This window comes from Myotis lucifugus, unplaced genomic scaffold (genome assembly GCF_000147115.1).
Source record: "Myotis lucifugus unplaced genomic scaffold, Myoluc2.0 scaffold_202, whole genome shotgun sequence".
In the NCBI taxonomy this organism is placed as follows: Eukaryota; Metazoa; Chordata; class Mammalia; order Chiroptera; family Vespertilionidae; genus Myotis; species Myotis lucifugus.
Genome location: NW_005871250.1, coordinates 2,253,946 through 2,270,325, shown reverse-complemented (window position 1 = coordinate 2,270,325; position 16,380 = coordinate 2,253,946). Strand labels below are relative to the sequence as shown.

The 16,380-nt window shown below is 44.5% G+C and overlaps 1 protein-coding gene and 1 pseudogene across 3 annotated transcripts in view; one reads left to right on the top strand and one right to left on the bottom strand.

Annotated features, from left to right (window-relative positions):
- The window catches only part of LOC102441540 (dihydropyrimidinase-related protein 3), a 105,859-nt gene that overhangs the window by 40,053 nt on the left and 49,426 nt on the right, over nt 1-16,380 (bottom strand). The window lies entirely within an intron of this gene.
- LOC102441231 lies at nt 5,473-6,019 on the top strand (annotated as a pseudogene).

Here is a 16,380-nt window from a genome sequence, read left to right as displayed (position 1 = left end):
GATGCATCTCTCAAAGGGCCAGCCAAGTGATGTGGCCAGCCCTCGGTCAGAGTCCAGGAGGGGACGGCCGTGACGGCTCCTTCATCCCAGCCCCCTGATAACAGTCTCTCCATCTTCAGCAGGTTTCCAGACACGGATAAGCACAAGTGGGTAACCAGGCCAGGAACGAGAGGATGGGGAGGGGAGGGGCAACCCAGCCCTGCCAGGAGGAGCCACCAAGCCATTCCAGTCTCAAGCAGGAAGGTCTCCTGGACCTGGGAAGCCCAAACCTTGGTCTCTTATACACTGTTTTCATGGTATTTGACATATCCTGGCACAAACTGTGCTGTTATTATTGACTTAGTATCATGCTCAAATAAATGTGTTATTACAGGAAACACTCTCTACCTCCCATAAATTCTAAGCCAGTATCACTTACCAAAAATAGACGTTAAAAGTAGGAATAAAAACATTGCTAAGTTTTGGCTACATTTTGCTGCCTTCAGAAAGGTTCTAAAGGCTGAGCTCAGATCTGCTACCATTGTTACAAAGGAAGGTTACCGCAAGGCCAGAGTGGCTCAGTAGGTTGAGTGTTGTTCTGCACACCGAAAGGTCACCGGTTGGACATGGACCTGGGCCTGTCAGAAGCAAAAGCAGGGCCCAAAGCAGAATCACAGGGACCTGCCAGGCCCCAGGCAGTGCAGTGGAGGGAGGAGATTATGGGGATCATGAAGGACGCCTGAATCATAAGGTCGGGGTGAAGAGGGAAAGGCAGGGTGGGGAAGGTCAAATGTGGGAACAAACATGCCTTATCAGAAAAGAGGCACATTTTTAGCTGAGCTTTTGGGAGGGAAAATAGAAAGGAGGCTGCCTAGGATGAAAACCATTTTGTAGAGCTCTTAGGGAGAGTGGACGCTAGAGCTACATCTGCCACCTACTTATTTGTGTGATTATTTTAGGCAAGTGAGTTGATCTGTCTCTGGGCCTCAGTTTCCTCTGCTGAGTGAAGGTGTAGTTCTCCAAAAAGGCCCATTTATGTATTTATAAGGTACAGATCATTATGCCGACCTCAAGGAGTTACTGTGAGAATTAAATGTCACGCTGCAGGGTTGGACCATAAGTGGTAAGCATTTTAAATATTAATATAATAACCCTACCACCATGCTACCATTTCTATTTTATTGCTCTTATTATATAGATGCACAATTAAAGGCAAATCCAAATTGCAGTACAAATAGAAGTGAGTCATTACTATTATAAACTGCCTGAGAAACGCGTGGCTCAGGACCTGAGTGCAAAGTAGAACACAGACTAAAGAAAAGTCAGTGCTTTGGAGAACGAATCCATGGCCATCTTTGGTCTGGGTTTATCTGATGCTTTTGTGTTTCATTACTCTTTTGTTTTGTCTTGCACTGCTCCTTTTTAGGCCTCCAATCCACGTGCGATGGGTGAGACCTCTCTGTGCAGATGAGAAAACTGGGCTCCAGCTTCGTTCCAACAGGATCCTATGTCCATGAGTCCCAGAGCCTGTGCCAAAGCCAAATGCCTGCGACGTCAGGCAGGAGGGCCTGAAATTTCAACCCTTGATCCCAGGGATAACCAGGTTTAATAATTCATCCTTGAAACACACACTGGTGTGACTACTGGCTGTGAAGCTGCATGTTAGGTTTACGGAGAAGCAAAGATGAAACAGCAGGAAAAGGAAGCCATGAACACAAGTAATAATGTGAAATCAGAAGAGAAAGGGTGTGACGATAGACACAGTAAAATGATCAGTGGTTTGGGGAGGTGAGGAGAGAGGTGGGAAGGGTGGTGAGGGGAACAGTTGGAGCACTGAGGATTTTCAGGGCAGTGAAAATATTCCCTAAGACACTTTAACAGAGGATGCATGACAGTATGGATTTGTCAAAACCCACAGGACTCTACAACAAAGAGAGTGAACTTTAATATAAAACTATGGACTGCTGTTAATAATGCATCAATATTGGTTCATCAATCATAACACATGTACCACGCCAATATAATATGTTAATAACGGGAAACTCTGGGGTGGGGGAGTGGGGAAGAGTATATGGGAGCTCCCTGAACCTTCTACTCAATGTTCCTGTGAACCTAAAACTGCCCTAAAAAGCAAAGTCTATTGAGAGAAAGACCCTTGGTTGGGTAGATATCAAAGAAGGTCTGAGTCTTGGGAAAATGACTGATCAGGACATGCAGAGTGGGGGAACAATAATTCCTAACTAGCACTTACTAAAAACTTATGTGGCAGAAACTCTCAGAAGCGTGTACATTTTGTTCCATTAACCCTCAATCAAATGCTATAAATTCTGTGCTGCTATTACCCCCATTGAATTGATGAAGACATGGAAGGTCAGGGAGTTCAGCTCATGGTCCAACATCACATAACCAGTCACTGGGAGACCAACTGTACCAATGCGAGAAATGCATGTCTGGGGTGGGGAGGGGACTGTGGAGTTGTGCAGGGTCCATAATGTTTAAGATCCTGGAATGAGGGGTAGGTGATGCAAGAGATGGCTGGCTGGGAGTTTGCCCTTTATTGTGAATCCTGGGGAGCTCTGGAAGGATTTTGAGAATATGAGTGAAATACAATCTCAGAGTAAAAGGAAAAATTAAGCTACCAGAATGGCCAAGATGGAGATTAAGAAAGGAACTAGTTAGAAAGTAATGGCAAGTGGCATAAATGGAGAAAAAGAATCTTTATCACTTAGGTTGCCAGGAAACATATGGAATACTCAAACATATGGAATACTACAGAGAGGTTAGCAAAGGGATCATTTAACTAAGTGAGGACAGGGTTTAGGAAAATTAAATGGATGTGCAGCATCCCAGGACCAACAGTAGGGAGTCATCGCCATCCCAGGCCTGAAGGAGGTGTGGGCAGGCCTGGTTATGGGCAGTGAAGAGGGCAGTTGTGCGGAGCGGTCTGTGCCCTTCAGTGGAGGCATGTAGCTGCTCCACAGTGACCCAGCAGGAGGGACTCAGGGGAAGTACCCTTTCTCCATCTCCCAGTGGTACTACGTGACCTGAATCCCCCCAGGCACCCAAGGGCAAAGGCAGGTCCAGGGCATGGGGCAGGGCAGAGAAAGGTGCAGAGGATATCCAGAGGCAAGCAGGAACTATCCAGCCCAGGCTCTGAGCATCCAGCCATGGAACATGATTTCATAAACTGCAATACAGCCACACTATGGATTATTACGCAGCTATTTTGTAAACAGGTTAAACAGCCATCTTGAACTGGAGATCTAAAATAAGTGCAAAATATGATTCTGTCCTTGCAAAAGCAAACAAAAAAAATACTCTAGGTAAATATGTTTATGTTTTTGTGTGAGCAAGAGAAAGGTCTTGAAGGATGTCCAAAAAGTTATTAACACTGGGTATGGTAAGGAGCAAGGAAAGCAGAGGGAGGAGGTACTCGGAACTTAATTCCCGCCCCCTTCTCCTCTATTTATTTATTTATATAATTTCACCAGTTGCACAATGTGTATGACATTTTATTACTTTTCAAAGAGGTTTAATAAAGAAAATCATAAAAAGGAAACAGACTAAGTTGATTGCTATGGTCTACTGTGACAGCAAGACTATGGGTCAGAAAATGCATGGCATACTGCAGAAAAAGCTGGGATCCACTTAGCAACTGAAAGGGAATGGAAAGTGATGTGTCAAAATCGACTGGGCCTGGCTGGTCAACCTATGAACCTGGAGGTCACGGGTTCGATTCCCATCAGGGTACACACCTGGGTTGTGGGCTAGATCCCCAGTAGGGGACATGTAGGAGGCTGCCGATCAATGATTCTCTCTCATCACTGATGTTTCTCTCTCTCCTTCATCCTTCCTCTCTCTGAAAAAAAAAAAAACACACAAAAAACGTCACACACATTAAAAAAAATTGAAGTTTTGAGTCAGGACAGCAGGAAGGACCCAATAATAAAAATGGAGAACAGGAGGGAGAGTAACAAAGTGGCGGCACGAGAAGATGAATACTACTTTAGACGTGCTGGCCAACCCAACAGCCATGCAGCAGATAGCTAGAATGGGGGCCTGTGATTTGGAAGGATGGTCAGGTGTTCATGGACGGACCTGAGTTAATGTCACACTGAAAATGACTACATCAACTGAAAGGCAACGAAGGGTAGAAGAAAGGACTCTGACAAAGATAATTGGATAAGAGTAGGTGTGGCCACTGCAAGTGCCCATGAAAATTTGGGAATACATAATCTCTCAACAAAGGAGTTCTCTCTATTGTTGCTCCTCCCTCTTGTTGCTCTTGTTGCACTTGAGTCTTGGCTTGTGGGGCTCTTTTTCTCCTGCTTCTTTGCATTTGCCAGTATGGCCCACAGGCATGCGGACCCCACATGAAATGGACTAATGGACTGCAGTGGGGAAGCACAAGCTAAGCAAGCCTGATGCTGGACTGGACCCGACTCCAACATGGAATGGAAATTCTGGACACTGGCTCTGATTTTAGCTCTACTGGAGTCCCAGCTACACCTCTTCTATGACTGGACTAAGGGAAATGGGACTTTGGTAACCCCGGGGTGTGATTCCAGGGAAATAAAGCTTTCTACCAAACCTTAAAAAAAAAAAAAGAAAGAAAGAAAGGAAGGACTCTGGAATGGGAGTCAAGAGCCCTGGTTTCTGGTCATAACTCTGCGACCCCGAGCAAGGCACTTAGCCCTTCTGGGCTGCCGGCCAATGCATGGTACCCACTTCCCTCTTTTAGAAGCGTTTCTCCGCTTTGATCACTTCTGACTGGCAGCTGGCTTTGACTGAGCCTTTAGAATGACAGGGAAGTCTAGTGAATTCCCACCCGACTGCTTCTCAGAAACAAGAAACTCTTTCACTAAATCTGAAAGCCAGCCAAAATGCAATTCCCAGAGGAGAAACGCGGGCTCCAGGCTTGGAATGTGTGAGCGGCACCTTCAAATGACAGGCAATTACTCCCCATCTAGTTGTGGTGGCCATGGGGATTCTTCTCCAAGTCTGACCTTATACTTTTAAAATTGGCGGGGGCTGCCTGGGGATTGTGGTTATGGGCACAAAAACCACTGGCTTATGCAACTTCCTAAAACTGTCCCGTGGTGGGTGCATTTAAGAGAACATACAGCTGCAATGTTGCAACTCACACCACGCTGTGGTGGAAACAGCACTTGGAGAGACAATGTGGGAGGAAGGTACTGTTCCCCAGTTTGCTCTGCTCTGGAGTCCGGACATCACAGAGACTGGGTCTGTACAGGAGACGGGGCTGGTCTATCCAGGCCTCAGCACTCACTTTGCAGCTAACGATCCCAAGTGCCAGAGCAGCCTGATGAAATGGTGACAACAGTGGGCTTTGGAGCCACAGTCCTGGCTGCAAAATGAGAAAACTTTGATCTGCCTCCAAGGCCTGAGGTGAGTATTAAGCCTAGGTTCTGGTGCATAGGAAGTGATCAATAGTTGCACATTTCTTTTGTTCAGGCCCGTGACACCGGCCGGATGGGCAAGTGTCTCGGTCTCTGTGCTGCCAGGAAGCTCCAGAGCCACTGACGAGGTCCGAAGTGGCATGATTAACAGTACAGAAAGGCCCATTTGGGCACAGCCCTGAAGGCCAACGCTTTTTGAGGCGCCTCCCATGCAAAGGGAAAAAGTAGGGGGTTGAAGCCAAACAGCCAAATTCTCCCATCAGGAAGTATGTCAGCATCCGGCTGATCACGAATCGCCTCCCCCCAAAAATCACAGCCTTTGTACCCAGTGACGGTTGTTCGAGTTTTATTGAGGCAAATGATGAAGTTCTGGTTGCTAAATTTGGTCACAAAGGTCATGCTGTTGGTGACATTCCTGGAGTCTGCTTTAAGGCTGTCAAAGTAGAAGCACAATCTGCTTGCTCTCTTCCGGGAGGAAGGAGTATCTCATAGATACTCCTTTAAGTAGCCGATGTCTCTCTTTTTGGCCTTAGACAAAGGAGAGGAGGAAAGGCCAAGATCCTAAGTTCTGGTGGCAAAAACATAGTAATAAATTTTCACATGCAAAAAAAAAAAAAAAATTGGACCCAAATCTTCTAAGATTCACCTGGATGCCTACCCACTCTCTCTCCTCCATCCCCCCAAAGTAACTTGGCTTTGCATTTCTTTTTAGTTTTTACATATGCTTTAACTACCTTCCTCTAAGAGCCCAGACACACTTCCTAAGATGGAGTTTGGGGAGGAGAGGGAATGAAGGAGATGACTCTTTTTTCTGGCTCTTTCTGTTGTTGATAATCCTCATCTGAGGATATTTTTTCCATTGAGAGAGGGGGGAGAGGAGGGGAGGGGAGGGGAGGTGAGGGGAGGGGAGGGGAAGAGAGGGAAGGAGAGGGGAGGGGAGAGAAGGGGAGGGGAAGGGAGGGGAGGGAAGCGGAGGGGAGGGGAGAGAAGAGGGACATCGATGTGAGGGAGACACATTAATTGGTTGTCTCCTGCACACACCCCTACTGGGGCCAGGGAGCAAAGCCAAAACCCAAGTACGTGCCCTTGACCTGGAATTGAACCCGTGACCTTTCCGTGCACAGGCCGATGCTCTAACCACTTAGTAACACCGGCCAGGGCTTTCTGGCTCTTTCTTGACACAAGAAGCAGACGATGGTGATGACTGATTCTCTTGGTCACAGCCCTCTATCTGCCTAGAAACCTGCATACCCACAGCTCCACTTTCATTTGCTAGATAGGTGGTTATTTTACTCTTGTGCCCCAAACTTCTCCAAGTTATAGTGACAGAGAAAACTACAGATGCTCTGAGAACAAGGACTTCAAGAGGTCAGGCCAGCTTTGAAGGATATGAACCCTTAAAATAAATACAACTGAGACTCCACTTAGAAATGATCAGAGTCAGCAGTTACTCCTATAGGGAGATGTTTCTTCACCTTCAGCAAAGATCGAAGACTGTACACAACGGGCACCTCCTGGAATGTACTCAAGACTGCTTTTATTTGCAAATATCACACTGACATTACAGGACTATGTGCCCTGCACCCGGAGGCCTGCAGCCTTCATCCCTACCTGCAAAGCCATGAAGCTATGCTCTTTCCAATAATCACCATTTAACATTGTATGATTGTAACACCAGCAGAATAACCTCCTTTTGCAAAAGTTCCAAAATGTGTGCTCTTTTTGTTTCTCTGCTCAGAACTGTTCCAAAAAGTGTACAGCTGCCGTTGTCCTGTGCATATCAAAGCAAGATGTGGCATGTATTAAACTGTCTAAAAAACAGCAAACAAGTTACAACTCTTGCAAGTCCCTCCAAGTCATCTCAGACACAGCGGTGTTCATGTGTTTTATCACTTTTGTCCCTGTTATCCCAAGTCTTTTCATCTTTCATTCATCACTCCATTCGTTCAAGGTTGGCCCGAGCTAGGCCTTGGCGATAGAGTGAAGAACAACACAGACCTGGTCCCTATCACCAGGGAGCAGTATCGTAGCTTCTGATAATACTGTTTCCTTGACACCATCCTCCCCAATCCACTTAACCCAAAGAAACCATGTTAGTTTACAATAAAGGAGTAGTGTGCCTTTCATTCCTTTATCTATCTATCTATCTATCTATCTATCTATCTATCTATCCATTCATTCCTTCCTTTAATGATTGTAAATGCCTCCTATTCACAGGGGTAGGAATACAACAATGAGCAAAAGAAATTCCCTGCCATTGTACTGTATGGTTGAAAGGGCAAAGAACACATAAGCTAGGAAATGAGTGTAATTTCAACAGTCTCAAGTGAAATTCAGAAAGAGGGTAAGGGGATGATGGAGGCTTGAAAGAGAATCTGGGTCTGCCTCTAATGAGGTTTCAAAGGCATGTCTGAGAAGCTGTCCACTGGACAGAGCTCTGAATGATCTGAAGGAGAAGTCAAGTAATGAACTGTTCCCCAGTTAGCGGGAGCGGCCAGTACAGAAGCTCTGAGCTGGAGATGGACATATAGGTCCAAGGGGCAGTGAGAGGGGAGGATAGCTGCTGCCAAGTCACTGAGGGGCAGTGGCAGGATTGGAGTCCGGAGATGGAGTCAGAGCCAGCCCACATGGAACCCTGAGAGCCATTCCAAGCGCAATAGATGTATTAGCAGAGGTGTGATTGGATCTGATTTATATTTTTAAAGGATCACATGGGGTGATTTAATTAGGGGGGCCTTGCAATCAGATGACAAAGGCTTGAGCTAGGGTGATGAAAATGGTGGGAAGTGGTTGAATTAATATTCTAGTCTAAAGGTAGAGGCAACAAAATTGCACAGCTAGTCTAAGACTGGCTTAACTGGGGCTTAACCCCAGGGTATGCTGAAAACAAAGCCCAATGAACTCTTAACTTGATTGTGTCTTCTTACTAATAAAGTCCAAGTGCATTTAAACCTATACATTTAAGCATTGACAGACCACACAACTTTGAACCAGGGAGGACACAGTTGTGAGAGAGCCATCTACATTCAATATTTAAAGCAGCCCATATTTCTCCTATCATAACTGGGTTTACCAGCAGCTCAAGTTCATTGGAATTTGTTTCTTTGGTAAATTGCATATTTCTCAGGTCTTATTCTTAAAAAGACTTCTAAAAGATGTCACTGTAAAATTCTGGCATAGACAGTTTCCACATCTGCTCATATTACAGATGTATGGATCTGGTTTCCTGCTTTAGCAAATATGACCCAATGCTGGTAACAGATACTCCTTTGATGGGTTAGATGTCTTTGGGGCCTAGGGTCCATCACTACCAACATTAATTCTTTATTATGTGTAGCTGTCTGTTCTAACATGCAAAGGTGTAAGCCACTGGGAAGACTTAGTTGTGAAACTCAAATACTTTGGTTATCTTTTTAAGTTTCCCCAATCCCTGTTTTCATTCTAACAGCAGGGACCCAAAATTTCCTGTCCAATCAAGTAAGCGGATTACAGGTCATTTTTTAAAGTTAACAATAAGAAAAAATTATTCACTTTAAAAAACTTAATAGCGATGTTTACTAAACAGCTTGGATTAACTTCCTCATTGGGAAGGAGCGGAGTGTTCTAAGTGAACATTTTAAAGTCAGTCAATGGGGTGAATTTGGAGCTAATTCCACCAGTTAGTTAATAACCATGTAACTTTCTGAGCCTCAGTTTCTGCATCTGTAAAGTGAGTCTGATAACTATAACCCAGGCATGTTATATGGATGGAATGAGACGCCATATATAAAATCATGCCTGAAAATCAGTTAGCATGGGCTCTGGTATGGCATAATTCCTTATAAATACTAATTATCTGGGTTTCCCTTTCCTGTTCGTTGAGAACTTCCCACCTTTGATGTTAGTTTTGTGTTTCTTAATAATTTTTATTATTTTCAGAGAGGAAGGGAGAGGGAGACAGAGATAGAAACATCAATGATGAGAGAGAATCATTGACTGGCTGCCTCCTGCATGCCCCTTACTGGGGATCGAGTCTGCAACCTGGGCATGTGCCCCAACTGGGAATCGAACCATGACCTCCTGGTTCATAGGTCGATGCTCAACCACTGAGCAACACAGGCCAGGCTGTTTTTGTTTATTCTCACCCAAGGATTTTATAGAGAGGAAGGCAGATTGGTTGCCTCCCATACTCGCCCTAACCTGGGATCAAACCCTTTGATGTATGGGATGATGCTCCAACCAACTGAACCACCTGTCTGGGCTGAAGTTGTGAGTTTTTATATGTCTTTGTTCTTAACTTCCCCCTGTATTAGTTTGCGAGGGCTGCCATAGGAAGTATCAAAGGCTGAGTGCCTTAAATGTAAACACCAGAAATTTCTTTTCTCGCAATTCTGGAGGCTAGAAGGCCAAGATCAAGGTGTGTGTGGACAGCTGGTTTCTTCTGAGGCCTCTCTCCTTGACTTATAAACTGCCCTCTTCTCCTTTCCGTCTTCACAGGGTCTTGTCCTGTGTGTGCCTGTGTGCTAACCTCTCCTCATAAGGACACCAGTCCTACTGGATCAGGGCCCACCCCGATGACCTCATTTAACTTAATTACCTCTTTAAAGACCCTATCTCCAACGCAGTCGCATTCTGAGATACTAGGGATTAAGACTTCAACACATGAATTTTGAGGGGATAAATTCAGATCACAACAGCCCCTCACACAACAGCCTCTCACATTCCCCATCCCCATCAAAAAGAGTGTAAGAAAAGCACTGAATCAAAGCAAGAGAAATGAATCCTAAGCTTTGTTGTTGTTTTTTTGTTTCATTTTTCCCCCTTTTTTTAAAATAGAACTATTTTGCTGTGTGACCTTTGGCAAATTATTTTCCCTCTTTGGCCCATATTTTCTTAATCATTAAAATGAGAGGGTTTAGAATAACGGATTCCTTATTTCTCTTCCTGCCCTTAACCGAGCAAGGCTAAGCGTTTCCCACAATTTTTCCCAGCAAAAAGGGGTCTGAGAAAGAGCAGGCAATGAAGTAATTGAAACAAAACTAAACAAAACGAAAACATACCTTCTTTGTGGAATAAACTCAGGATGAAGCCTCTGGAAGCAGAGGATTCTATTCAATGGCTTTCAAACCTTCTAAGTTGTTTAAAGCCCTGACTCCAAGGCCATAATTTAAAGCAATTTAGTTGGATAAGCCAGAAACCCCACTCTGAGTTTATCAATATCCCCAAACAAAGTAATCTCATCAGGCTTTGGGGCACCGATTGGCCTTGAGGGGCAAGGGTGTATGATTTCAAACAAAGGTCACCTTGAAAGAATTAAGGGGTGGGGTTAAAAACAAACACACACACAGTAAATGTCAAATTAAAACCAGCTTCCCAGCGTATAGGTTAAGCCATTAGGGAGACGGGGGAAAGGACTGGGCATGTTTTCCTTCCAGCTGTGTAGCTTCAGGTCCTAAGACGCTGTGTACCTCTACAACATCAACAGCCTCAACAGGACGGGGAGGCAAGCATGGGTGGTGGCGAGGAAACAAATATGCTCATTTGAGAGGGAACACAGATTTCCTTGGAAAATGGCACAACTGCTGAAGCAATCGAGCGATAACAAGAGGATAAGACTAAGCCTAAGATACTGGGCTTCAGATCTATAGTCTGATACCCATGAGCTGAGCAACTTTGGGCAAGTTATTCAACCTCTCATCCCCGGGTAGCTTTGAATTTAACTTCAACTAAAGAACAGCATCTGAAAATGAATCCAGCATTTCATTGTTGTTGTTAATGCCAAGACCTTGGAAACCACCACCAAAACAACAACAACAACAACAAAAACTAAACAAAATGGGATTAATTTAACCAGATCCCCAAGCACAGGGATAATATGTAGGTATTTAAAATTATGTTAAGGGAGACTATTTAAAACACAGAAAAATGTCATAACATATTGTGGAATGAAAAGCAGGATGTAAAACAGCATGAATAATATATGGTACCATTTTAATAAATGACATGTATAGTCATAAGAAAAAATCCTAGATGGGTATGTTCATAAAGTTTACAATGTCTAGCTCTGATTCATTTCACGTTAGCTTATTTTTATTGTCCTCATTTTGTTTTCTTGTGGGGTTTTTTGTACATATTTCTATAACTACTCATACTTTTTTTTGTAATTGAAAAAAGTTTTTTTCTACTCAATTGTAAAATCTCAGTGCCCTACAGTAAACCAGATACCAGAAAAATCATCTGAAAGGGAAAGCTGAATTAAAATCATCTCTAAGGAGGCTCTGACGATGAATTTCACAGAGCCAGGGAGGCTCTGACGATGAATTTCACAGAGCCAGGTTAAGTCTAAACCTCCATGGAATCTTGCTTAGGATTTACCAAGAAGCTGGGGAGGCCCAACTGGCGTGGCTCAGTGGTTGAGCATCGACCTATTAACCAGGAAGTCACAGTTCAATTCCCAGTCAGGGCACCTGCCCAGGTTGCGGGCTCGATCCCCAGTAAGGGCTGTGCAGGAGGCAGCCTATCAGTGATTCTCTCTCTCTCATCATTGATATTTCTATGCCTCTCTCCCTCCCTCTTTTCCTCTCTGAAATCAATAAGAATATATTTTTAAAAAATAAGCTGAGGAGTGCAGCATGGGGTGTGGGATGTGAAAGTGGCATTCAAATCCATGTTAAGAAGAATCCCTCATTGGTAATTTTGCCAATTCAAGCAAAAGAGCTTTCAGTGCTGAGAGTGGGGGCACATCCCTGGCAAGTTGACTGGGTAATGCAACAGTGTGGAGCTGCCCAGAAGCTAGGCTGTTCCTCATGGGAAGGCTGAAGAGCTTCCAGCACCAGCCAGTGCTCCTGTGTGGAACCCCATGCAGAGGAGGGCACCCCCTGGCTGTCCTTTGTGACTCCCATAGCCAGAACTCCTCACTCATGCCTCAGGGAAAATAGGGACAGAGAAGGACTTAACCCTGGACTTGCAGTAAGTGAAGTCCTGTTTGAACCAACATCTCCTGACCCCGGAGGTGGGAGAAGATAAGAGAAGTTAGAATTTAAGGTAGCACCATATAGTGGAGTTAAAAATGTGGGCTCTGAGTCAGTTGGAATTTTGGTTCCACCAGTTAAGGCTTGTGTGATCTTAGGCAAACTTCCTGATGTCTCTACGTTTTCTCATCAATAAAATGGGAAGCCTATTTGGAAATCCATCTACCAAATTGAGTTGTACATGAGATAATGGATGAGACGCACTTACTGCAGGATACAACAAATGCTAATTCTTATTGTTGTTATGTTCTAGATTAGATGCTCCTGTGATAAGCATTACATGGCTAGGCCCAGATTCGATGGTCAATAACTATTCATTCAATCAAAAAATAGCAAAATATTGTTATTACAGCTGATTATATATACTAGAGGCCCGATACATGAAAATTCGTGTAAGAGTAGGCCTTCCTTCCCCCAGCTGCCGGCACCGGCTTCCTTCCGGCACCCGGGACCCGGGCTGCCCTCCCTCTGGCCAGGCTTCATCAAGAAGGACGTCCAGAATGATGTCCAGAAGATGTCTGGAAGATGTCCGGTCTAATTAGCATACTACCCTTTTATTATTATTATTATTATTATTATTATTATTATTGATGATACACTCTAATACATATAGTACTTCAAATGCTTTCTGATCAAACGGTTTAGGTTCCATGAATATACTTTAAGTCTTCATTTTGCCATCCATCATAGATACTCCTTTTAAAAGGATCCAGTAATTATTAGTGAACATAGGTTGTTGAGTCCATGAACTGTACAAGTTTACAAACAGAGATGAGCTTGCTAAAATGTATTCCACTGTCCCCTCCCTCAAAACAAAGAATGGATGTTAGAATAAAAGCCAGGAAGAGAAAAGCTCCAAATAGAAGCCCAGAGAAAGCTGACAGATGTGGTAAAGTGAGGGACTAAAAATCTTTAAGAAAACAAACACACAAGCAAACAAGCATGCCATTGAAATGGCCAGCCCTGACAGGAAAACACAAAAGAACTATGGGCCGCTCCTTGACCGAGCTTTGTGAATGGCAGAGTGGGCTGTACACATGCAGACTGGCCTATGGAATCGCAGCCGATCACTCTAATGACTGTGCTTTCTGCGCCAAGGCAGAAGCAGCTTAAGTTAAAATCTGTGTCAGATCCTGTTTCAAAAAGTCATGGTGACAATTTTCTCCATTTGGACAAAGACCTAAAGGTCCCTATTAATTATTTTAAATCATTTGCAGTAAGAGAAAGGATGCAAGCAAGAAGTACCCAGGCAGACCCCTGAAACAGGCTGAGAATGAGACCCGATGCAGAATTTGGAAGGAGAAGAATGGATGGAGGCCAGAAAAATGAAGTACCACTGATGGATGGCCTCCCTGGCACATTTGCCCGTCAGGTCCCTGGCTACAGTGAGCTCTGCGTTTTCTACTAAAGGAATGTCATGCTTCTCTTGGCCAGTGATCTTATTCTAAAAAGTTTTCAGTGACAGGGAGGATGGTGTACAAGTGCAAACGCATGCACATTCTGATCATTTTCTCCCTTGAAATTATTCCCGCAAAGTAAGTGTTATATGTATCCATTCATTCAACAATTATGTACAGAAGGCTTAATATGTGCCAAACACTAAATACTGGAGATGCAGTGGTAACAAAACAGAAACCATCCATCATGGAGCATCCATGACATTACTTGGCCTTTGGGGAGGGTTCTTTCTATTGGATGTCAGCCATCACATTTAAAATATTGGCAAGGGCAACTGAACAGAGCTTGGTGAGTATATACAGACCGGAAGTTGTTTTCTGTTGGTTATGCTTGTTTGTTTGACCGAACTAGATTTGGGGCAATTGTTGGCTTTGTGCCCTTATCAATGGTAGCCTTATCCACAAGAGAGACTGACTATATGTGCCAGCAAGTAGATCATGGTATCACTTTATAACACTCATTTGAATGAATTCTAACACTCTGCTAAGGAAAGAACCTACCAATCATCATGATTCTATTTCTCTCCGGCACAGAGTCTGTTAACCAAGTCCTCTGTCTGAATGAGAAAAAGGCTGGGATTTTAAGGGTAAAAAAGCAACCAAAGACCCTTATATCCAACACAGATGTTGGCTGGTCTTGCTGAGTTTAAGCCAACAACTGTTCTCTCATCCATTTTCTCACTGCTCTCCCTTCCCTGGTGGGGAGGGCTTAGAACTCCTCTCTGTGAATCTGGAACTAAGTGGAGAGGGGCTGACCATGATCTCATGAGAAAATAGAAGACAAAATAAAAGCTCATGGAGTCATTTGCGCTGTCAGGGACTTTAGGGATCATCTAGTTCAGTGCCCTCGCTTGACTGGTACAGAATCTGAGAAGGATAATAAGGGTTGGCCCAAAGTCACAGGTCAACGAGAGGCAAGGACAGGCTGAACCACAAGGTGCTGACACTCCATCCGGGGTTCTCTTCCTTCCCCTGCATCCCAAAACAAGAGGGCTCCTTTGCTCTACTAGCCAAAGGAACTCCTCTCTTAAAAGATAAAAATCTCATTTTATCCTTCAAATCTCACTGTCCAGTGCTTCCATAGGAAAGAAAAAGAGATTGATGAAGCCATAAGAAATGTGTCTTTGAATTCCAGATGTCCCGGTTAGGTTCCTGGGCCACCGGAGAGTGGAGCTCCCCGATCTGGGTGTGTCCAGGGTCTGTCGCTCTGCCTGGCTGGATGGGAAGAGGGAGCCTGGCTCTGTCTATGTCCAGGAAGAGGACAGGGACACGGAGTGAAAAGGGGCTCTGGGCCCAGATCTGCACTTAGGCAAGGGAGAAAAACAGCATCTGTTTTTCCATCATTTTCCACTCATGCATGCTCCTGGGCAACAGCCAGAAGCGAACTCAGACAGCTGGCGGAGCAACGCATGGACCACTGTCAGGAAGCCGTGCACTCAGTTGTTGTTCCAATGGTGATGTGATAGGTTTGGCAGGGCCATCCCCACTCCTTCTATCCTATGAGCGCTGACCGACATTTGTGAGCTCACAGGTGTGGACAGCTGGAGGTGACGGGAGGTGGGGATAGTCACCTGTGGGTACGGAGTTACTGCTTTCTTGCCTGTGAAACCAACTCACCTCTGGAGGGATCCATCCCAAGATCTTGCTTTTCCAGCTGTGTGCCTTGAGTCAAGTTACTCCATCTCTCTGAGCCTCTACCCAGACCACAAAGTGATGGTGAATAATTGTAGCTACAGGAGTTGTCATGAGTTAAGTGAGATAACCCATGTAGTGTGTGCTAAGGCACTGGATAAACAGTAGGTATTTAATAATAACTCCACTATGCTTTGTCCCGTCTTTCTAACCACCGAGTTCCCCACAATCTAGACTAGGGCCAACGGAAGAGGTTAGGTGGAGAATCTTCCTATCCCACTAAACTGTTTTTTGGTCTATTTCACATACTGAGATAGACACATACTGAGTCTGATGAGAGAGGGATTTCACTGCAGAGGAGTTGGAAGATAGAGGAGCCTGTTTGCCTGGGCTGTCCGGGGTCTTTCCCATTTGTTCTGCACTAGCCTACAGAAAATGGGAGGAAAGGCAGAGAGGAGCACTGATTTGAGGAGGGAGTAGCCAGGGAGCAGTCCAGGCCTCCTGTTAACGTCCATCCCCGGAGGTGAGGACATATTCAAACCTCCAGCCCCCTTATGATTAGGAGCGCTGATTTAATCAAAGACGTGCACATTTCATCCCAGGGAGACAGTCCCACGACTGTAAACATATTGTCACTTTTTCAAATGCAATAAGCAGACATAAATAGTTCTATGAAAGATGTCAATACATAAAGAACAGAGAGCCTGTTAGGATCTGAGGAGATTTTTGTTCTTTTTCAAACTCAATTTTAATTTTTTTTCCAACTGAGGAGAAAGGGCAGAGAAAAAGCCACTGGACAGGAAGTTGTGAAGAAATTGCTAGAAAGGGGATTTGTAACCTGTGTCGCTCCAGGCTAGAAGCTAATTAGGACGGAAAACAATC